At 40.9% G+C, this 23,866-nt stretch overlaps 7 non-coding genes across 7 annotated transcripts; all 7 read left to right on the forward strand.

Moving 5' to 3' along the window:
• Positions 1 to 2,038: 2,038 nt before the first annotated feature.
• Positions 2,039 to 2,120, forward strand: TRNAS-GCU (transfer RNA serine (anticodon GCU)). Its single transcript has one exon. It is a non-coding gene; the product is annotated as a tRNA-Ser (tRNA).
• Positions 2,121 to 2,625: 505 nt separating this feature from the next.
• On the forward strand, positions 2,626 to 2,707 carry TRNAL-AAG (transfer RNA leucine (anticodon AAG)). Its single transcript has one exon. It is a non-coding gene; the product is annotated as a tRNA-Leu (tRNA).
• Positions 2,708 to 7,949: 5,242 nt separating this feature from the next.
• TRNAL-AAG (transfer RNA leucine (anticodon AAG)) lies at positions 7,950 to 8,031 on the forward strand. The gene has a single exon. It is a non-coding gene; the product is annotated as a tRNA-Leu (tRNA).
• A 4,643-nt stretch (positions 8,032 to 12,674) lies between these two features.
• On the forward strand, positions 12,675 to 12,756 carry TRNAS-GCU (transfer RNA serine (anticodon GCU)). The gene has a single exon. It is a non-coding gene; the product is annotated as a tRNA-Ser (tRNA).
• Positions 12,757 to 13,261: 505 nt separating this feature from the next.
• TRNAL-AAG (transfer RNA leucine (anticodon AAG)) lies at positions 13,262 to 13,343 on the forward strand. Its single transcript has one exon. It is a non-coding gene; the product is annotated as a tRNA-Leu (tRNA).
• Positions 13,344 to 17,998: 4,655 nt separating this feature from the next.
• Positions 17,999 to 18,080, forward strand: TRNAS-GCU (transfer RNA serine (anticodon GCU)). The gene has a single exon. It is a non-coding gene; the product is annotated as a tRNA-Ser (tRNA).
• A 505-nt stretch (positions 18,081 to 18,585) lies between these two features.
• TRNAL-AAG (transfer RNA leucine (anticodon AAG)) lies at positions 18,586 to 18,667 on the forward strand. Its single transcript has one exon. It is a non-coding gene; the product is annotated as a tRNA-Leu (tRNA).
• The last annotated feature ends 5,199 nt before the right edge of the window (positions 18,668 to 23,866 follow it).

The raw sequence follows: 23,866 nt of genomic DNA on the forward strand, positions 1-23,866 counted from the left end.
CTTTTTCTAACGTGCAATGTGCTATTTTCCTGAAGGACATGAAACTGTACTTTCCCAGAAGCTAGAGATGTGTGTAGCTGTAGTAAATTCTTTCTCATGGGACCCTACTTGCTCAAGGAGACATTCTTGCTGAATGCAACAGTGTAATTTGTAACAGGTGCAAGGCTGCCTGGAGTAGGAGAAAACAATGGAACTACTGACTGTAGCGTAAAATGTAACTTTTCTTACCTGACATTCCAACCGATGAAAACGTCAATAACATGGGCAAATCAACGACATGAGAACTGTGGTTTGTGTAAAACTCTGGTGAAGATTATTGGACAGAGATGGCGATGCACCAAAGATTATCCATTGAGGAATTAGGAGTAAATTATACAGTTTTGATTTAACCACATGACCCGAGGAGAAATCAGGCATTTATTGGACATTCCACTCCAAGCCATTCTTTGCCATTCTACTGAGCCATTTAGGCCATTTCGTTTGAGACTTTGCCGTTTGTTCGCCCTGTTACTCTAAACCACCCTTTACTTATTCCTTACCTGATACTTACTTCTCCTCTATATGAGGGAAGTTCTTGTTCCTTAGCTATGCCATACTGATACTTTGCCCTGTCCTTTCTTTGCTGATGATGCAAACGACAGATGTCCCGAGGACGAAGACTGACGCTGTTTGCTGATCCGTTGGATGGGTAACTATCTGATGAAAATTTTAATTGTCTGTTTGCCTTTTCTTTCTAGGTACCAACTGCTCTTTGATAGAGGCCATAGTTAGATGTTTTCCAAATTTGTGTTTGCTAAATTGTTTTGCATGAAGCCCAACATGCTGATGCTAATACGAGGTTATTTAAGGTGTTCGCTAAAATCTGACGCAAATAGACAAATGACTGAGTTCTTGTTTTGTTGAAACATGCACTACTGAGATTTTGCTAAGTTGCTTCTTAATAATTATGTGTTAATACTGAGTGAATATTCTCTATGCATTGATTAATTGCGTTTCTAATTGCAAATCTGAAGAGTTACTAATGAGATGAATTGCTGATGAGATTAACAGAAATGACTTTAGATTGTAACCAGTAGGGAAATAAATATCCTAACACTTAACTAAATTGGTGTGGTTATTCATGACTGAAAGATCATGGTGTGTTCACTTTATTGACTCTCATTAAAGGTTATTGATTAGCATGCTGATTAGTTATTGCGATTGTTGTTGAGATATTGATCTATTGATTTGTGATGCCAAAAGACATCTCTTACTGGGAAGTCCCCGAACCTGGTCTAAAAGGTTCATCGACCTAGGCGTGTCTCCTTGTAAGTTTACTTATCAAGGCTCTGACGCGCCTTCACTAATAAAAAGTAATCTGATCGCTTGCTGCGGAGTCATCGTCAACAAAAACTACCAAAATATTACTTCAATGTATTGTAATTACGACTGCCTCAGTTTTATGCATTACGTGAGTAGTCGGAAAGCAATTTATTTAGCGCAAAAATATTTCTTGTTGATGCACGTACATTTTTAAACTGAAGTGTCATAGCTGTAGCGGCAATACTCCCAGTTTAGGTGGTTTTATAAACTAAGTTTTACTTTCTCCTACTTAAAACTTTTTGCAGAACAATGCACATTAAATGGGAAGGCAGTTTTCCTTAATTGTGTACTATTTGCTGCCTAATGTTGACATGTAAGCACACCACCAATAACTGACACCTAGAGACTCGAAAGCGCCATACCAGTACAATATTTGTATGATATTGCACTTTAAATCCACGTACAACTGAATTAAAGCAATCTTAGCTCATTTGAGGGTAGTGTGATAGTACATCACATATGGATAGAACACGTTTGGAAAGTGTAATTTTCATGATTACATTACATTCAAGCTGAAGTAGGGATGGACAACAAGGTCGTATAGAGCAAAGCTGAAGACAACAAGTTACCATAACAATCTGTAAATATGTGCTCATTATTATGTTTAGACAACTATCACCTAATAGAACACATTTTGGCTACCATATTTTGTACTCCTGAAACATGGTGTTTTGAAGATGAGGTGGCTGAGTGGTTAAGGTGATGGACTGCTAATCCATTGTGCTCTGCACGTGTGGGTTTGAATCCCATCCTCGTTGGTTTATTGTTCCGTCTTTAGTTTTTAGTATGTGGTAGGGCTGGGTTAACCCTATTTTATGTGAAAAGTAAATGACATATCCCATGGTATTTCCGGCAGTACAACGGCTCAGTTTGGAAACACCGCTCAGTTGAGTACTGTGCTTAGGCATTACTGTAAACAGCGCCAGCTGGGTTCTGCTCATGAATCACAAAATCTTTCCTGAGGCGGAGGGTTGGTAAGTTGAGGGACGTAGATAGTTTGACTCCTTATCCTTAAAGAAAGAGAAGCAGCGCGTGCGGGACGCCAATGTAAGGGTTGTCTTCCTCCGGACTCTCAGGACTGGCGCTCCCTGACACCTCCCATGGCCCGGGGCCAATCCTGACCAACTGAATGTATCACATGCCTGCTGCTGTTGGCGTTGACTTTCCTAGGATCACTTCACAGGCTATACACCCTTATTCTCCAACTCCCCTATACAACAGAACATCTCACTTCAGAAAGCTTACAGACACAGGTTTGCACAGGGTAGTGTGGCCGAGCGGTCTAAGGCGCTGGATTAAGGCTCCAGTCTCTTTGGAGGAGTGGGTTCGAATCCCACCGCTGCCAGTACTTTTCAACTCACAAACGTATTTTGTCTGCATCAGTGTCTCACTCTCTGCCTTCTGCACCTACGATCCACATAGCGAGAGGTGAGACTATGTAAAGTGGTGACGTATATATATAAGGGTAGCCAGACAGTGGGACCGAGCCTTCTTATTTTAAAAAACCACAACCTAAGGTGACAAGAATTGTATCGGTAAACAAACCAGCTGTCTTGAAGTCTAACTATAGAGGCGACGAGAGGGGTCACTGTGATGCTGAAAGTTCAGTGAGTGTAAACAGTAGAATGCTGTGTGATACGTTTCCTTGCAGTGATGACAGCTCGCGTTTCTAAAGCAGAGAGCAAACATACAATGGGGAAGAAGAATAAATAAGGAAAGACATATATTATATGCAGACAGTTATTATACTTTGCTTTTCACCTGTAACTCGCTCAACTGTCGGTGAATGCTGCATTACCCTGCATAGCCAGGTCACCACAGCGGGTGTCCACAGTGTTTGGCCAAGTTACTATAGTTGTGAGCTTGTAGATGTGAGGTAGCGTGGCTGAGCAGGCTAAACTGGCTAGATTTAGGCTCCAGTCTCTCTGGAGCCGTGGGCTTGAATCCCAACACTTTAAGTTTACTTGAACCAAATACTTTTGCAAAAACGGTTCATGTAATAAATATTCATTAGGGTCGTGGTTGTGAGTATGACACTAATGGATAAAAGTGGGACTAACAATGCTACAATTCCTGAGACTACCACTGCACTAACAGCCTGGGAGAGGTTTGAGCTGGATACAAGATACTTGCATGAGGGAACTAACTCGAAAGGGGAACTATCCACTGATGTTTTCTATCGCTTGCTGAGTGAGTATGTTGACACAATGGATGCAAAAGATTGTTTTGTGTGTACACAGATTCCTGTTTCGGTACAAGAGGGGGTTACCTATCATAGACTGTCATTAACATCTGGGATACGTTGTAGTCTGTTACTAACAAGATTCTATAACCAGGAAGAGATTCAATATTTTTACTCAAATCATGATCTTGTGTTTTCTAATGTGCCTATCATAGAGGATGTGAGTGGGGTAGCTAAGTACTATAGCATAAAGTTAGTTAAAGGATTCTTTCAGGCGACATTAACAATTAGTACATCTTATGCACACCACAATAATTTGACATGTTTGCTTACACCTGTAGAGAAAAGCTTTTTAGATCACACGGAAGAGAGAAGAAGGGCATTGAAGGGTAAACTAGAGAAAGGATGACAGCAACGGGCCTTTGCTAGTAGTGACGGTTATAGTGCAATTAGAGAACAAGGGAAGTTAGCTTTAGACGCACTACATGTAGGAAAGCTTTGCATATCCAAGACCAAATCATACTATGACAATGTGTTTGTGGGAATGAGTGAATGTAAGCGTGTGTTTTTGTTTCAGAGTAAATAGACGTTCATGTTAAATGGACAGGATCCAGCAATCCCCGGGATTTATTATATATGTGGACTTAATGCTTATTACCGTCTTCCAAAGGGATAGTATGGGACATGTTATTTGGGGATAGTTTTCCCAAAGATATATCAACTTGACGATTTGAAAAGGTTACCAAAATTGTCTGAATTACATCGTACTAGACATAAGAAAGAGACTGCTGCTGGTGTAGTAGGAGACATATTTGGGACGATAATTTCTTCAGTGGGAGTTATTATGAACTCCATAAAGATTCAAAAGTTGTCTACTATTGAGGATAACATGCTGACAAACTTTTCAGGGGCTATACTCCTGATGGATACTGAACTTGCTGCGGAGGGGGCTATGACTCTTCAAAACAGGCTTGCTTTAGACATTCTTTTAGTGAAAAATGGCAGAGTTTGTAGATTGCTCAATGGGTGTAATTGTTGCGCTTACATACCAGATAATAGTAATGAGATTAGAAGTATGCTTACTAACTTGACTAGGGATAGTACGGACTTGAAGGATTTGAAAGAACCAGGTGTTTGGAAAAAGGTTGGGAAAGGATTTGCTTCAGTGGGAAATTGGATTAGTAACATTTGGCATGGGATATTGTCTAAAATAATACAGGGGATATTGATTGTTATAGATTGCTTATTTGGATCATGGGTGGCATGTAAAATTAGTAAAAGAATAAAATTGAAGATGGCGAAAAATAATAGGAGGAGGGAAGAAAAACAAAGGGAAAAATTATTCAGGGCAAGATCAAAGGGGAAACCAAGAAGGGAAGAGATTGATATGAGGGAATTTTAGTATGAAAAATTAGTAGGGAAGATTTGTGTGATGACAAGAGTCATCAGAGGAGGGATTGCTGGAGTGTGTCTTTTAAAATTAATATTAACATGAAAAGCTTACAATATATTGTGTAATGAAGCTGCATAAAAAATGTGTTAACGTAGAAATAATGCACACGTTTGAAATGTGCCCACGGGGAGTGGCTACCAATGTATACGAAGACTAATGAAAGTTATTAATGCTGAATTAATTATGTACTAATGTTTTTAATTTGGATTAACATATCAAAATTGGAGTTATGTATTAGGAGTTTGTTCATTAAGTAGTAGGCCTTAGTTTAGCGAAGGTCTGTGCCTAGCTGCCTGGTCTCATATTAAACTGTCTTTTTCTAACGTGCAATGTGCTATTTTCCTGAAGGACATGAAACTGTACTTTCCCAGAAGCTAGAGATGTGTGTAGCTGTAGTAAATTCTTTCTCATGGGACCCTACTTGCTCAAGGAGACATTCTTGCTGAATGCAACAGTGTAATTTGTAAGAGGTGCAAGGCTGCCTGGAGTAGGAGAAAACAATGGAACTACTGACTGTAGCGTAAAATGTAACTTTTCTTACCTGACATTCCAACCGATGAAAACGTCAATAACATGGGCCAATCAACGACATGAGAACTGTGGTTTGTGTAAAACTCTGGTGAAGATTATTGGAGAGAGATGGCGATGCACCAATGATTATCAATTGAGGAAGTAGGAGTAAATTAGACAGTTTTTATTTTAACCACATGACCCGAGGAGAAATCAGGCATTTATTGGACATTCCACTCCAAGCCATTCTTTGGCATTCTACTGAGCCATTTAGGCCATTTAGTTTGAGACTTTACCGTTTGTTCGCCCTGTTACTCTAAACCACCCTTTACTTATTCCTTACCTGATACTTACTTCTCCTCTATATGAGGGAAGTTCTTGTTCCTTAGCTATGCCATACTGATACTTTGCCCTGTCCTTTCTTTGCTGATGATGCAAACGACTGATGTCCCGAGGACGAAGACTGACGCTGTTTGCTGATCCGTTGGATGGGTAACTATCTAATGAAAATTGTAATTGTCTGATTGCCTTTTCTTTCTAGGTACCAACTGCTCTTTGATAGAGGCCATAGTTAGATGTTTTCCAAATTTGTGTTTGCTAAATTGTTTTGCATGAAGCCCAACATGCTGATGCTAATACGAGGTTATTTAAGGTGTTCACTAAAATCTGACGCAAATAGACAAATGACTGAGTTCTTGCTTTGTTGAACCATGCACTACTGAGACTTTGCTAAGTTGCTTGTTAATAATTATGTGTTAATACTGAGTGAATATTCTCTATGCATTGATTAATTGCGTTTCTAATTGCAAATCTGAAGAGTTACTAATGAGATGAATTGCTGATGAGATTAACTGAAATGACTTTAGATTGTAACCAGTAGGGAAATAAATATCCTAACACTTAACTAAATTGGTGTGGTTATTCATGACTGAAAGATCATGGTGTGTTCACTTTATTGACTCTCATTAAAAGTTATTGATTAGCATGCTGATTAGTTATTGCGATTGTTGTTGAGATATTGATCTATTGATTTGTGATGCCAAAAGACATCTCGTACTGGGAAGTCCCCGAACCTGGTCTAAAAGGTTCATCGACCTAGGCGTGTCTCCTTGTAAGTTTACTTATCAAGGCTCTGACGCGCCTTCACTAATAAAAAGTAATCTGATCGCTTGCTGTGGAGTCATCGTCAACAAAAACTACCAAAATATTACTTCAATGTATTGTAATTACGACTGCCTCAGTTTTATGCATTACGTGAGTAGTCGGACAGCAATTTATTTAGCGCAAAAATATTTCTTGTTGATGCACGTACGTTTTTAAACTGAAGTGTCATAGCTGTAGCGGCAATACTCCCAGTTTAGGTGGTTTTATAAACTAAGTTTTACTTTCTCCTACTTAAAACTTTTTGCAGAACAATGCACATTAAATGGGAAGGCAGTTTTCCTTAATTGTGTACTATTTGCTGCCTAATGATGACATGTAAGCACACCACCAATAACTGACACCTAGAGACTCGAAAGCGCCATACCAGTACAATATTTGTATGATATTGCACTTTAAATCCACGTACAACTGAATTAAAGCAATTTTAGCTCATTTGAGGGTAGTTTGATAGTACATCACATATGGATAGAACACGTTTGGAAAATGTAATTTTCATGATTACATTACATTTAACATATAAATTCAAGCTGAAGTAGGGATGGACAACAAGGTTGTATAGAGCAAAGCTGAAGACAACAAGTTACCATAACAATCTGTAAATATATGCTCTTTATTATGTTTAGACAACTATCACCTAATAGAACACATTTTGGCTACCATATTTTGTACTCCTGAAACATGGTGTTTTGAAGACGAGGTGGCCGAGTGGTTAGGACGAAGGACTGCTAATCCATTTTGCTCTGCACGCGTGGGTTCGAATCCCATCCTCGTCGGTTTATTGTTCCGTCTTTAGTTTTTAGTATGTGGTAGGGCTGGGTTAACCCTATTTTATGTGAAAGTTAAATGACATATCCCATGGTATTTCCGGCAGTACAACGGCTCAGTTTGGAAACACCGCTCAGTTGAGTACTGTGCTTAGGCATTACTGTAAACAGCACCAGCCGGGTTCTGCTCATGAATCACAAAATCTTTCCTGAGGCGGAGGGTTGGTAAGTTGAGGGACGTAGATCGTTTGATTCCTTATCCTTAAAGAAAGAGAAGCAGCGCGTGCGGGACGCCAATGTAAGGGTTGTCTTCCTACGGACTCTCAGGACTGGCGCTCCCTGACACCTCCCATGGCCCGGGGCCAATCCTGACCTACTGAATGTATCACGTGCCTGCTGCTGTTGGCGTTGACTTTCCTAGGATCACTTCACAGGCTATACACCCTTAGTCTCCATCTCCCCTATACAACAGAACATCTCACTTCAGAAAGCTTACAGAAACAGGTTTGCTCAGGGTAGTGTGGCCGAGCGGTCTAAGGCGCTGGATTAAGGCTCCAGTCTCTTTGGAGGCGTGGGTTCGAATCCCACCGCTGCCAGTATTTTTCAACTCACAAACGTATTTTGTTTGCATCAGTGTCTCACTCTCTGCCTTCTGCACCTACGATCCACATAGCGAGAGGAGAGACTATGTAAAGTGGTGACGTATATATATAAGGGTAGCCAGACAGTGGGACCGAGCCTTCTTATTTTAAAAAACCACAACCTAAGGTGACAAGAATTGTATCGGTAAACAAACCAGCTGTCTTAAAGTCTAACTATAGAGGCGACGAGAGGGGTCACTGTGATGCTGAAAGTTCAGTGAGTGTAAACAGTAGAACGCTGTGTGATACGTTTCCTTGCAGTGATGACAGCTCGCGTTTCTAAAGCAGAGAGCAAACATACAATGGGGAAGAAGAATAAATAAGGAAAGACATATATTATATGCAGACTGTTATTATACTTTGCTTTTCACCTGTAACTCGCTCAACTGTCGGTGAATGCTGCGTTACCCTGCATAGCCAGGTCACCACAGCGGGTGTCCACAGTGTTTGGCCAAGTTACTATTGTTGTGAGCTTGTAAATGTGAGGTAGCGTTGCTGAGCAGGCTAAACTGGCTAGATTTAGGCTACAGTCTCTCTGGAGCCGTTGGCTTGAATCCCAACACTTTAAGTTTACTTGAACCAAATACTTTTGCAAAAAAGGTTCATGTAATAAATATTCATTAGGGTTGTGGTTGTGAGAATGACACTAATGGATAAAAGTGGGACTAACAATGCTACAATTCCTGAGACTACCACTGCACTAACAGCCTGGGAGAGGTTTGAGCTGGATACAAGATACTTGCATGAGGGAACTAACTTGAAAGGGGAACTATCCACTGATGTTTTCTATCGCTTGCTGAGTGAGTATGTTGACACAATGTATGCAAAAGATTGTTTTGTGTGTACACAGATTCCTGTTTCGGTACAAGAGGGGGTTACCTATCATAGACTGTCATTAACATATGGGATACGTTGTAGTCTGTTACTAACAAGATTCTATAACCAGGAAGAGATTCAATATTTTTACTCAAATCATGATCTTGTGTTTTCTAATGTGCCTATCATAGAGGATGTGAGTGGGGTAGCTAAGTACCATAGCATAAAGTTAGTTAAAGGATTCTTTCAGGCGACATTAACAATTAGTACATCTTATGCACACCACAATAATATGACATGTTTGCTTACACCTGTAGAGAAAATCTTTTTAGATCACACGGAAGAGAGAAGAAGGGCATTGAAGGGTAAACTAGAGAAAGGATTACAGCAATGGGCCTTTGCTAGTAGTGACGGTTATAGTGCAATTAGAGAACAAGGGAAGTTAGCTTTAGACGCACTACATGTAGGAAAGCTTTGCATATCCAAGACCAAATCATACTATGACAATGTGTTTGTGGGAATGAGTGAATGTAAGCGTGTGTTTTTGTTTCAGAGTAAATGCCGTTCAAGTCAAATGGACAGGATCCATCAATCCCCGGGATTTATTATATATGTGGACTTAATGCTTATTACCGTCTTCCAAAGGTATAGTATGGGACATGTTATTTGGGGATAGTTTTCCCAAAGATATATCAACTTGACGATTTGAAAAGGTTACCAAAATTGTCTGAATTACATCGTACTAGACATAAGAAAGAGACTGCTGCTGGTGTAGTAGGAGACATATTTGGGACGATAATTTCTTCAGTGGGAGTTATTATGAACTCCATAAAGATTCAAAAGTTGTCTACTATTGAGGATAACATGCTGACAAACTTTTCAGGGGCTATACTCCTGATGGATACTGAACTTGCTGCGGAGGGGGCTATGACTCTTCAAAACAGGCTTGCTTTAGACATTCTTTTAGTGAAAAATGGCAGAGTTTGTAGATTGCTCAATGGGTGTAATTGTTGCGCTTACATACCAGATAATAGTAATGAGATTAGAAGTATGCTTACTAACTTGACTAGGGATAGTACGGACTTGAAGGATTTGAAAGAACCAGGTGTTTGGAAAAAGGTTGGGAAAGGATTTGCTTCAGTGGGAAATTGGATTAGTAACATTTGGCATGGGATATTGTCTAAAATAATACAGGGGATATTGATTGTTATAGATTGCTTATTTGGATCATGGGTGGCATGTAAAATTAGTAAAAGAATAAAATTGAAGATGGCGAAAAATAATAGGAGGAGGGAAGAAAAACAAAGGGAAAAATGATTCAGGGCAAGATCAAAGGGGAAACCAAGAAGGGAAGAGATTGATATGAGGGAATTTTAGTATGAAAAATTAGTAGGGAAGATTTGTGTGATGACAAGAGTCATCAGAGGAGGGATTGCTGGAGTGTGTCTTTTAAAATTAATATTAACTTGAAAAGCTTACAATATATTGCGTAATGAAGCTGCATAAAAAATGTGTTAACGTAGAAATAATGCACACGTTTGAAATGTGCCCACGGGGAGTGGCTACCAATGTACACGAAGACTAATGAAAGTTATTAATGCTGAATTAATTATGTACTAATGTTTTTAATTTGTATTAACATATCAAAATTGGAGTTATGTATTAGGAGTTTGTTCATTAAGCAGTAGGCCTTAGTTTAGCGAAGGTCTGTGCCTAGCTGCCTGGTCTCATATTAAACTGTCTTTTTCTAACGTGCAATGTGCTATTTTCCTGAAGGACATGAAACTGTACTTTCCCAGAAGCTAGAGATGTGTGTAGCTGTAGTAAATTCTTTCTCATGGGACCCTACTTGCTCAAGGAGACATTCTTGCTGAATGCAACAGTGTAATTTGTAACAGGTGCAAGGCTGCCTGGAGTAGGAGAAAACAATGGAACTACTGACTGTAGCGTAAAATGTAACTTTTCTTACCTGACATTCCAACCGATGAAAACGTCAATAACATGGGCCAATCAACGACATGAGAACTGTGGTTTGTGTAAAACTCTGGTGAAGATTATTGGACAGAGATGGCGATGCACCAAAGATTATCCATTGAGGAATTAGGAGTAAATTATACAGTTTTGATTTAACCACATGACCCGAGGAGAAATCAGGCATTTATTGGACATTCCACTCCAAGCCATTCTTTGCCATTCTACTGAGCCATTTAGGCCATTTCGTTTGAGACTTTGCCGTTTGTTCGCCCTGTTACTCTAAACCACCCTTTACTTATTCCTTACCTGATACTTACTTCTCCTCTATATGAGGGAAGTTCTTGTTCCTTAGCTATGCCATACTGATACTTTGCCCTGTCCTTTCTTTGCTGATGATGCAAACGACAGATGTCCCGAGGACGAAGACTGACGCTGTTTGCTGATCCGTTGGATGGGTAACTATCTGATGAAAATTTTAATTGTCTGTTTGCCTTTTCTTTCTAGGTACCAACTGCTCTTTGATAGAGGCCATAGTTAGATGTTTTCCAAATTTGTGTTTGCTAAATTGTTTTGCATGAAGCCCAACATGCTGATGCTAATACGAGGTTATTTAAGGTGTTCGCTAAAATCTGACGCAAATAGACAAATGACTGAGTTCTTGTTTTGTTGAAACATGCACTACTGAGATTTTGCTAAGTTGCTTCTTAATAATTATGTGTTAATACTGAGTGAATATTCTCTATGCATTGATTAATTGCGTTTCTAATTGCAAATCTGAAGAGTTACTAATGAGATGAATTGCTGATGAGATTAACAGAAATGACTTTAGATTGTAACCAGTAGGGAAATAAATATCCTAACACTTAACTAAATTGGTGTGGTTATTCATGACTGAAAGATCATGGTGTGTTCACTTTATTGACTCTCATTAAAGGTTATTGATTAGCATGCTGATTAGTTATTGCGATTGTTGTTGAGATATTGATCTATTGATTTGTGATGCCAAAAGACATCTCTTACTGGGAAGTCCCCGAACCTGGTCTAAAAGGTTCATCGACCTAGGCGTGTCTCCTTGTAAGTTTACTTATCAAGGCTCTGACGCGCCTTCACTAATAAAAAGTAATCTGATCGCTTGCTGCGGAGTCATCGTCAACAAAAACTACCAAAATATTACTTCAATGTATTGTAATTACGACTGCCTCAGTTTTATGCATTACGTGAGTAGTCGGAAAGCAATTTATTTAGCGCAAAAATATTTCTTGTTGATGCACGTACGTTTTTAAACTGAAGTGTCATAGCTGTAGCGGCAATACTCCCAGTTTAGGTGGTTTTATAAACTAAGTTTTACTTTCTCCTACTTAAAACTTTTTGCAGAACAATGCACATTAAATGGGAAGGCAGTTTTCCTTAATTGTGTACTATTTGCTGCCTAATGTTGACATGTAAGCACACCACCAATAACTGACACCTAGAGACTCGAAAGCGCCATACCAGTACAATATTTGTATGATATTGCACTTTAAATCCACGTACAACTGAATTAAAGCAATCTTAGCTCATTTGAGGGTAGTGTGATAGTACATCACATATGGATAGAACACGTTTGGAAAGTGTAATTTTCATGATTACATTACATTCAAGCTGAAGGAAGGAAGATGGACAACAAGGTCGTATAGAGCAAAGCTGAAGACAACAAGTTACCATAACAATCTGTAAATATGTGCTCTTTATTATGTTTAGACAACTATCACCTAATAGAACACATTTTGGCTACCATATTTTGTACTCCTGAAACATGGTGTTTTGAAGATGAGGTGGCTGAGTGGTTAAGGCGATGGACTGCTAATCCATTGTGCTCTGCACGTGTGGGTTTGAATCCCATCCTCGTCGGTTTATTGTTACGTCTTTAGTTTTTAGTATGTGGTAGGGCTGGGTTAACCCTATTTTATGTGAAAAGTAAATGACATATCCCATGGTATTTCCGGCAGTACAACGGCTCAGTTTGGAAACACCGCTCAGTTGAGTACTGTGCTTAGGCATTACTGTAAACAGCGCCAGCCGGGTTCTGCTCATGAATCACAAAATCTTTCCTGAGGCGGAGGGTTGGTAAGTTGAGGGACGTAGATAGTTTGATTCCTTATCCTTAAAGAAAGAGAAGCAGCGCGTGCGGGACGCCAATGTAAGGGTTGTCTTCCTCCGGACTCTCAGGACTGGAGCTCCCTGACACCTCCCATGGCCCGGGGCCAATCCTGACCAACTGAATGTATCACATGCCTGCTGCTGTTGGCGTTGACTTTCCTAGGATCACTTCACAGGCTATACACCCTTATTCTCCAACTCCCCTATACAACAGAACATCTCACTTCAGAAAGCTTACAGAAACAAGTTTGTACAGGGTAGTGTGGCCGAGCGGTCTAAGGCGCTGGATTAAGGCTCCAGTCTCTTTGGAGGAGTGGGTTCGAAACCCACCGCTGCCAGTACTTTTCAACACACAAACGTATTTTGTCTGCATCAGTGTCTCACTCTCTGCCTTCTGCCCCTACGATCCACATAGCGAGAGGTGAGACTATGTAAAGTGGTGACGTATATATATAAGGGTAGCCAGACAGTGGGACCGAGCCTTCTTATTTTAAAAAACCACAACCTAAGGTGACAAGAATTGTATCTGTAAACAAACCAGCTGTCTTGAAGTCTAACTATAGAGGCGACGAGAGGGGTCACTGTGATGCTGAAAGTTCAGTGAGTGTAAACAGTAGAATGCTGTGTGATACGTTTCCTTGCAGTGATGACAGCTCCCGTTTCTAAAGCAGAGAGCAAACATACAATGGGGAAGAAGAATAAATAAGGAAAGACATATATTATATGCAGACAGTTATTATACTTTGCTTTTCACCTGTAACTCGCTCAACTGTCTGTGAATGCTGCATTACCCTGCATAGCCAGGTCACCACAGCGGGTGTCCACAGTGTTTGGCCAAGTTACTATAGTTGTGAGCTTGTAGATGTGAGGTAGCGTGGCTGAGCAGGCTAAACTGGCTAGATTTAGGCTCCAGTCTCTCTGGAGCCGTGGGCTTGAATCCCAACACTTTAAGTTTACTTGAACCAAATACTTTTGCAAAAACGGTTCATGTAATAAATATTCATTAGGGTCGTGGTTGTGAGTATGACACTAATGGATAAAAGTGGGACTAACAATGCTACAATTCCTGAGACTACCACTGCACTAACAGCCTGGGAGAGGTTTGAGCTGGATACAAGATACTTGCATGAGGGAACTAACTCGAAAGGGGAACTATCCACTGATGTTTTCTATCGCTTGCTGAGTGAGTATGTTGACACAATGGATGCAAAAGATTGTTTTGTGTGTACACAGATTCCTGTTTCGGTACAAGAGGGGGTTACCTATCATAGACTGTCATTAACATCTGGGATACGTTGTAGTCTGTTACTAACAAGATTCTATAACCAGGAAGAGATTCAATATTTTTACTCAAATCATGATCTTGTGTTTTCTAATGTGCCTATCATAGAGGATGTGAGTGGGGTAGCTAAGTACTATAGCATAAAGTTAGTTAAAGGATTCTTTCAGGCGACATTAACAATTAGTACATCTTATGCACACCACAATAATTTGACATGTTTGCTTACACCTGTAGAGAAAAGCTTTTTAGATCACACGGAAGAGAGAAGAAGGGCATTGAAGGGTAAACTAGAGAAAGGATGACAGCAACGGGCCTTTGCTAGTAGTGACGGTTATAGTGCAATTAGAGAACAAGGGAAGTTAGCTTTAGACGCACTACATGTAGGAAAGCTTTGCATATCCAAGACCAAATCATACTATGACAATGTGTTTGTGGGAATGAGTGAATGTAAGCGTGTGTTTTTGTTTCAGAGTAAATGGACGTTCATGTTAAATAGACAGGATCCAGCAATCCCCGGGATTTATTATATATGTGGACTTAATGCTTATTACCGTCTTCCAAAGGGATAGTATGGGACATGTTATTTGGGGATAGTTTTCCTAAAGATATATCAACTTGACGATTTGAAAAGGTTACCAAAATTATCTGAATTACATCGTACTAGACATAAGAAAGAGACTGCTGCTGGTGTAGTAGGAGACATATTTGGGACGATAATTTCTTCAGTGGGAGTTATTATGAACTCCATAAAGATTCAAAAGTTGTCTACTATTGAGGATAACATGCTGACAAACTTTTCAGGGGCTATACTCCTGATGGATACTGAACTTGCTGCGGAGGGGGCTATGACTCTTCAAAACAGGCTTGCTTTAGACATTCTTTTAGTGAAAAATGGCAGAGTTTGTAGATTGCTCAATGGGTGTAATTGTTGCGCTTACATACCAGATAATAGTAATGAGATTAGAAGTATGCTTACTAACTTGACTAGGGATAGTACGGACTTGAAGGATTTGAAAGAACCAGGTGTTTGGAAAAAGGTTGGGAAAGGATTTGCTTCAGTGGGAAATTGGATTAGTAACATTTGGCATGGGATATTGTCTAAAATAATACAGGGGATATTGATTGTTATAGATTGCTTATTTGGATCATGGGTGGCATGTAAAATTAGTAAAAGAATAAAATTGAAGATGGCGAAAAATAATAGGAGGAGGGAAGAAAAACAAAGGGAAAAATTATTCAGGGCAAGATCAAAGGGGAAACCAAGAAGGGAAGAGATTGATATGAGGGAATTTTAGTATGAAAAATTAGTAGGGAAGATTTGTGTGATGACAAGAGTCATCAGAGGAGGGATTGCTGGAGTGTGTCTTTTAAAATTAATATTAACATGAAAAGCTTACAATATATTGTGTAATGAAGATGCATAAAAAATGTGTTAACGTAGAAATAAGTCACACGTTTGAAATGTGCCCACGGGGAGTGGCTACCAATGTATACGAAGACTAATGAAAGTTATTAATGCTGAATTAATTATGTACTAATGTTTTTAATTTGTATTAACATATCAAAATTGGAGTTATGTATTAGGAGTTTGTTCATTAAGTAGTAGGCCTTAGTTTAGCGAAGGTCTGTGCCTAGCTGCCTGGTCTCATATTAAACTGTCTTTTTCTAACGTGCAATGTGCTATTTTCCTGAAGGACATGAAACTGTACTTTCCCAGAAGCTAGAGATGTGTGTAGCTGTAGTAAATTCTTTCTCATGGGACCCTACTTGCTCAAGGAGACATTCTTGCTGAATGCAACAGTGTAATTTGTAACAGGTGCAAGGCTGCCTGGAGTAGGAGAAAACAATGGAACTACTGACTGTAGCGTAAAATGTAACTTTTCTTACCTGACATTCCAACCGATGAAAACGTCAATAACATGGGCCAATCAACGACATGAGAACTGTGGTTTGTGTAAAACTCTGGTGAAGATTATTGGACAGAGATGGCGATGCACCAATGATTATCAATTGAGGAAGTAGGAGTAAATTAGACAGTTTTTATTTTAACCACATGACCCGAGGAGAAATCAGGCATTTATTGGACATTCCACTCCAAGCCATTCTTTGGCATTCTACTGAGCCATTTAGGCCATTTAGTTTGAGACTTTACCGTTTGTTCGCCCTGTTACGCTAAACCACCCTTTACTTATTCCTTACCTGATACTTACTTCTCCTCTATATGAGGGAAGTTCTTGTTCCTTAGCTATGCCATACTGATACTTTGCCCTGTCCTTTCTTTGCTGATGATGCAAACGACTGATGTCCCGAGGACGAAGACTGACGCTGTTTGCTGATCCGTTGGATGGGTAACTATCTAATGAAAATTGTAATTGTCTGATTGCCTTTTCTTTCTAGGTACCAACTGCTCTTTGATAGAGGCCATAGTTAGATGTTTTCCAAATTTGTGTTTGCTAAATTGTTTTGCATGAAGCCCAACATGCTGATGCTAATACGAGGTTATTTAAGGTGTTCACTAAAATCTGACGCAAATAGACAAATGACTGAGTTCTTGCTTTGTTGAACCATGCACTACTGAGACTTTGCTAAGTTGCTTCTTAATAATTATGTGTTAATACTGAGTGAATATTCTCTATGCATTGATTAATTGCGTTTCTAATTGCAAATCTGAAGAGTTACTAATGAGATGAATTGCTGATGAGATTAACAGAAATGACTTTAGATTGTAACCAGTAGGGAAATAAATATCCTAACACTTAACTAAATTGGTGTGGTTATTCATGACTGAAAGATCATGGTGTGTTCACTTTATTGACTCTCATTAAAAGTTATTGATTAGCATGCTGATTAGTTATTGAGATTGTAGTTGAGATATTGATCTATTGATTTGTGATGCCAAAAGACATCTCGTACTGGGAAGTCCCCGAACCTGGTCTAAAAGGTTCATCGACCTAGGCGTGTCTCCTTGTAAGTTTACTTATCAAGGCTCTGACGCGCCTTCACTAATAAAAAGTAATCTGATCGCTTGCTGTGGAGTCATCGTCAACAAAAACTACCAAAATATTACTTCAATGTATTGTAATTACGACTGCCTCAGTTTTATGCATTACGTGAGTAGTCGGACAGCAATTTATTTAGCGCAAAAATATTTCTTGTTGATGCACGTACGTTTTTAAACTGAAGTGTCATAGCTGTAGCGGCAATACTCCCAGTTTAGGTGGTTTTATAAACTAAGTTTTACTTTCTCCTACTTAAAACTTTTTGCAGAACAATGCACATTAAATGGGAAGGCAGTTTTCCTTAATTGTGTACTATTTGCTGCCTAATGATGACATGTAAGCACACCACCAATAACTGACACCTAGAGACTCGAAAGCGCCATACCAGTACAATATTTGTATGATATTGCACTTTAAATCCACGTACAACTGAATTAAAGCAATTTTAGCTCATTTGAGGGTAGTTTGATAGTACATCACATATGGATAGAACACGTTTGGAAAATGTAATTTTCATGATTACATTACATTTAACATATAAATTCAAGCTGAAGTAGGGATGGACAACAAGGTCGTATAGAGCAAAGCTGAAGACAACAAGTTACCATAACAATCTGTAAATATATGCTCTTTATTATGTTTAGACAACTATCACCTAATAGAACACATTTTGGCTACCATATTTTGTACTCCTGAAAGATGGTGTTTTGAAGACGAGGTGGCCGAGTGGTTAAGACGATGGACTGCTAATCCATTTTGCTCTTCACGCGTGGGTTCGAATCCCATCCTCGTCGGTTTATTGTTCCGTCTTTAGTTTTTAGTATGTGGTAGGGCTGGGTTAACCCTATTTTATGTGAAAGTTAAATGACATATCCCATGGTATTTCCGGCAGTACAACGGCTCAGTTTGGAAACACCGCTCAGTTGAGTACTGTGCTTAGGCATTACTGTAAACAGCACCAGCCGGGTTCTGCTCATGAATCACAAAATCTTTCCTGAGGCGGAGGGTTGGTAAGTTGAGGGACGTAGATCGTTTGATTCCTTATCCTTAAAGAAAGAGAAGCAGCGCGTGCGGGACGCCAATGTAAGGGTTGTCTTCCTACGGACTCTCAGGACTGGCGCTCCCTGACACCTCCCATGGCCCGGGGCCAATCCTGACCTACTGAATGTATCACGTGCCTGCTGCTGTTGGCGTTGACTTTCCTAGGATCACTTCACAGGCTAAACACCCTTAGTCTCCATCTCCCCTATACAACAGAACATCTCACTTCAGAAAGCTTACAGAAACAGGTTTGCACAGGGTAGTGTGGCGGAGCGGTCTAAGGCACTGGATTAAGGCTCCAGTCTCTTTGGAGGCGTGGGTTCGAATCCCACCGCTGCCAGTATTTTTCAACTCACAAACGTATTTTGTTTGCATCAGTGTCTCACTCTCTGCCTTCTGCACCTACGATCCACATAGCGAGAGGTGAGACTATGTAAAGTGGTGACGTATATATATAAGGGTAGCCAGACAGTGGGACCGAGCCTTCTTATTTTAAAAAACCACAACCTAAGGTGACAAGAATTGTATCGGTAAACAAACCAGCTGTCTTAAAGTCTAACTATAGAGGCGACGAGAGGGGGGTCACTGTGATGCTGAAAGTTCAGTGAGTGTAAACAGTAGAACGCTGTGTGATACGTTTCCTTGCAGTGATGACAGCTCGCGTTTCTAAAGCAGAGAGCAAACATACAATGGGAAAGAAGAATAAATAAGGAAAGACATATATTATATGCAGACTGTTATTATACTTTGCTTTTCACCTGTAACTCGCTCAACTGTCGGTGAATGCTGCGTTACCCTGCATAGCCAGGTCACCACAGCGGGTGTCCACAGTGTTTGGCCAAGTTACTATTGTTGAGAGCTTGTAGATGTGAGGTAGCGTGGCTGAGCAGGATAAACTGGCTAGATTTAGGCTACAGTCTCTCTGGAGCCGTGGGCTTGAATCCCAACACTTTAAGTTTACTTGAACCAAATACTTTTGCAAAAAAGGTTCATGTAATAAATATTCATTAGGGTTGTGGTTGTGAGAATGACACTAATGGATAAAAGTGGGACTAACAATGCTACAATTCCTGAGACTACCACTGCACTAACAGCCTCGGAGAGGTTTGAGCTGGATACAAGATACTTGCATGAGGGAATAACTCGAAAGGGGAACTATCCACTGATGTTTTCTATCGCTTGCTGAGTGAGTATGTTGACACAATGGATGCAAAAGATTGTTTTGTGTGTACACAGATTCCTGTTTCGGTACAAGAGGGGGTTACCTATCATAGACTGTCATTAACATATGGGATACGTTGTAGTCTGTTACTAACAAGATTCTATAACCAGGAAGAGATTCAATATTTTTACTCAAATCATGATCTTGTGTTTTCAAATGTGCCTATCATAGAGGATGTGAGTGGGGTAGCTAAGTACCATAGCATAAAGTTAGTTAAAGGATTCTTTCAGGCGACATTAACAATTAGTACATCTTATGCACACCACAATAATATGACATGTTTGCTTACACCTGTAGAGAAAATCTTTTTAGATCACACGGAAGAGAGAAGAAGGGCATTGAAGGGTAAACTAGAGAAAGGATTACCGCAACGGGCCTTTGCTAGTAGTGACGGTTATAGTGCAATTAGAGAACAAGGGAAGTTAGCTTTAGACGCACTACATGTAGGAAAGCTTTGCATATCCAAGACCAAATCATACTATGACAATGTGTTTGTGGGAATGAGTGAATGTAAGCGTGTGTTTTTGTTTCAGAGTAAATGGACGTTCATGTCAAATGGACAGGATCCATCAATCCCCGGGATTTATTATATATGTGGACTTAATGCTTATTACCGTCTTCCAAAGGGATAGTATGGGACATGTTATTTGGGGATAGTTTTCCCAAAGATATATCAACTTGACGATTTGAAAAGGTTACCAAAATTGTCTGAATTACATCGTACTAGACATAAGAAAGAGACTGCTGCTGGTGTAGTAGGAGACATATTTGGGACGATAATTTCTTCAGTGGGAGTTATTATGAACTCCATAAAGATTCAAAAGTTGTCTACTATTGAGGATAACATGCTGACACACTTTTCAGGGGCTATACTCCTGATGGATACTGAACTTGCTGCGGAGGGGGCTATGACTCTTCAAAACAGGCTTGCTTTTGACATTCTTTTAGTGAAAAATGGCAGAGTTTGTAGATTGCTCAATGGGTGTAATTGTTGCGCTTACATACCAGATAATAGTAATGAGATTAGAAGTATGCTTACTGTTGGACTTTTGCTTTTGCAGGGTCATCCCCAGACTTTTTTGCCTCCTGCCTCCTATATTTTCCTGACATGTTGCTGTTGGCTTTTCAACTCTGAGCACTTTACCACTGCTAACCAGTGCTAAAGTGCATATGCTCTCCTGTTTAAATTGTATGTAAGTGGTTTATCCATGATTGGCATATTTGATTTACTAGTAAGTCCCTAGTAAGGTGCACTAGAGGTGCCAGGGCCTGTAAATCAAATGCTACTAGTGGGCCTGCAGCACTGGTTGTGCCACCCACATAAGTAGCTCTGTAATCATGTCTCAGACCTGCCCCTGCAGTGTCTGTATGTGTATTTTTACACTGTAAATTCGACTTGGCAAGTGTACCCACTTGCCAGGCCTAAACCTTCCCTTTCCTTACATGTAAGGCACCCCTAAGGTAGGCCCTAGGTAGCCCCAAGGGCAGGGTGCAGTGTATGGATAAGGTAGGACATATAGTAATGTGGTTTATATGTCCTGACAGTGAAATACCGCCAATTTCGTTTTCACTGTTGCAAGGTCTGTCTCTCTCTCATAGGATAATATGGGGGCTACCTTTAAATATGATTAAAGTGTAGATTCCCCTAGAGAGTAGATGGACAGGTGGAGTTTGGGATCCCTGAACTCACAATTTAAAAATACATCTTTTAGTAAAGTTGATTTTGAGATTGTGCGTTTGAAAATGCCACTTTTAGAAAGTGAGCATTTTCTTGCTTAAACCATTCTGTGACTCTGCCTTGTTTGTGGATTCCCTGTCTGGGTCAGTTTGACAGTTGGGTTGTTTTTCACCTCACACCAGACAGTGACACAAAGGGAGCTGGGGTGTGATCTGCATTCCTGATTAGCCATCTCTGCTAGGAGGGAGGGGTGGAGTGGTCACTCTCATCTGAAAGGACTGTGCCTGCCTCTGACAATGCTGTCTCCAGCCCCCTGGTGTGTGTCTGAGGCCTTGCCTGGGCAAGGCAGGATTTCACAAGAAGGTGTGAGTCCCCTTTGAAGGAAGGTGACTTCAAAGACTAAAATGGGTATAAGAAGGGCACCCAAACTTACAAACTTTAGAAACACTTCTGGAATCAAGGGGAACCTCTGCCTGGAGAAGAGCTGATCGCTGAGGAACAAGTGCTGCCCTGCCTGTGACTGTGCTTTGTGGAGCTTTCCTGCAGTGCTGCTTCTGCCAGAGTAAGAGGGCAAAGACTGGACTTTGTGTGCCTTCCATCTTGAAGAAGAAATCTCCAAGGGCTTGATGTAGAGCTTGCCTCCTGTTGTTGAAGTCTCAGGGATAGCAAAGACTTCTTCCTGCCAGCACCTGGAGTCTCTGGAGAGACCCCTACTCTGCTCTGTGGTGCCCTTCCAGTTCCTGGGACCCTGAAAGGAGAGGCTGGCAGCCTAAGGACAAAAATACACGCACCGAGCACCGTGCGGAGAAAAGATCGACGCGAATCCGATCGCGGCTGAGAAAACGACGCGACGCCGGCTCCGCAGCTGAGAAACGACGCCGCTGGAAACGCGACCGGAGAATCGACGCCCGGAGCAGGAGAAACGACGCGCAGCATCGCTGACGAAGGCTGAGAGATCGCAACCAGCGCCGCGGGACTTCCGACCGTCGCGTGGCTGGCTTTTTCGACGCGCCTCGCCGAGCCGAGCTGTTTTCGACGCATATACCCGTGCCGGGTTATTTTCGACGCACACCGCCCGTGCGGGGTTATTTTTGCCGCAAACCAGGTACATTTACACGCTAGCAGCGCTAGTGTGTTGTTACAACTACCTAAAGACTCTTTTTATTTTAAACCTTTAAAAAATCATAACTTGACTTGTGTATGTTGGATTTTTGTCGTTTTGGTCTTGTTTTGTCTAGATAAATATTTCCTATTTTTCTAAACTGGTGTTGTGTCATTTTGTAGTGTTTTCATTAAGTTACTGTGTGTGTTGGTACAAATACTTTACGCCCAGCACTCTGAGGTTAAGCCTACTGCTCTGCCAAGCTACCAAGGGGGTAAGCAGGGGTTAGCTGAGGGTGATTCTCTTTTATCCTAACTAGAATGAGGGTCCTTGCTTGAACAGGGGGTAACCTGACTGTCAACCAAAGACCCCATTTCTAACATTGGTGACCAGCGGTCGGGATTGGACTTGTATTTGTACTTGACATACAATAATTAAGTGTACACTACTGTTTTGATCTCAGACCACTACGTGACCACATACTACTTGTCTTGTGATTCTGCTTTTTGTTCTCTGATGTCCTCCTGGAAGTATTGATAATATTTTTGGACTTTGTTTTTGGGTTGTGAAGCCTTTGCAGAATGGAAGTCAATTTCTGGCACCTATTTATGTATAAAAAGTGTCAGCTTAAAGCATTCTGCATGGAAAGGGGACTGGCTGTGAACAGGAAATCCAGAAGGGAGGATCTTGAGTCAGCCCTGTTTCAGTATGAATTGAAACGTTGTCAGGCAACACCACCAAATGAGTCTGAGGAGGATAACTACTCTGAGGAGGAGGATAACTACTCTGAGGAGGAGGAAACAGAAAGAGATGAGTGGCTCCTAGCTCGAATCCGGAGTCTGGAAGAGCTAGATGCAGAGCTTGAGAGGGCTGAGGAGGAGAGAGCCTTAGTCCTAGAAAAAGAAAGGATTGCAGCTCAAGAGCTGAGCTGTGAAGAGCTGAAGCTGGAGGCCATGAGGGCTGAGTCCAGTTCAGATGGTGGCAGCAAAAATCTTGTATCCAGTACTGCTGAAGAAGTGCACATGCCCAGAGATGTGGTGCCCTACTTGAAGGAGGGAGTTAACACACGCCAGGAGGTTCAGGGGTATGAGGTAGCTCCAGTGATGCACAGGGTCCCTGAGGTGGATTGGGGAACTGGCATGGGGAGTCATATTCCTACTGGTGGGAGGGACACTCTACTGACTCTAAGTGAGAGTGACAGGGAGAGGGGTTCCCCCCAGGTAGAAGTCCTGGTTATGGAGTGTGAAAACATCCCAGAAGAGTGTGGGTTGAGTGTCAGGGACAGTCAGGTACTGTCTCACCAGTCTCAGGAGGGTGATGTGGGGTGCTTTTTCAAAGCAGAGTCACTGGATGGTTGGGTGAAGGGTACTTTGGTTAATTCATGTGAGGGGCTGAGTGATGTAATTGCTGGAGAGCATATGTCTAGTCCTTATTTTCCAGAGCTATGCCAACACCAGGTGGAGTGTGAGTTCTCTGACCCCAGGGAGCTTACAATGGAGGCAGACTGCTGGGTGAGTACCAGAGAGTCTGAAGAGGC

The sequence above is a fragment of the Pleurodeles waltl genome, chromosome 12, assembly GCF_031143425.1.
Source record: "Pleurodeles waltl isolate 20211129_DDA chromosome 12, aPleWal1.hap1.20221129, whole genome shotgun sequence".
NCBI lineage: Eukaryota > Metazoa > Chordata > Amphibia > Caudata > Salamandridae > Pleurodeles > Pleurodeles waltl.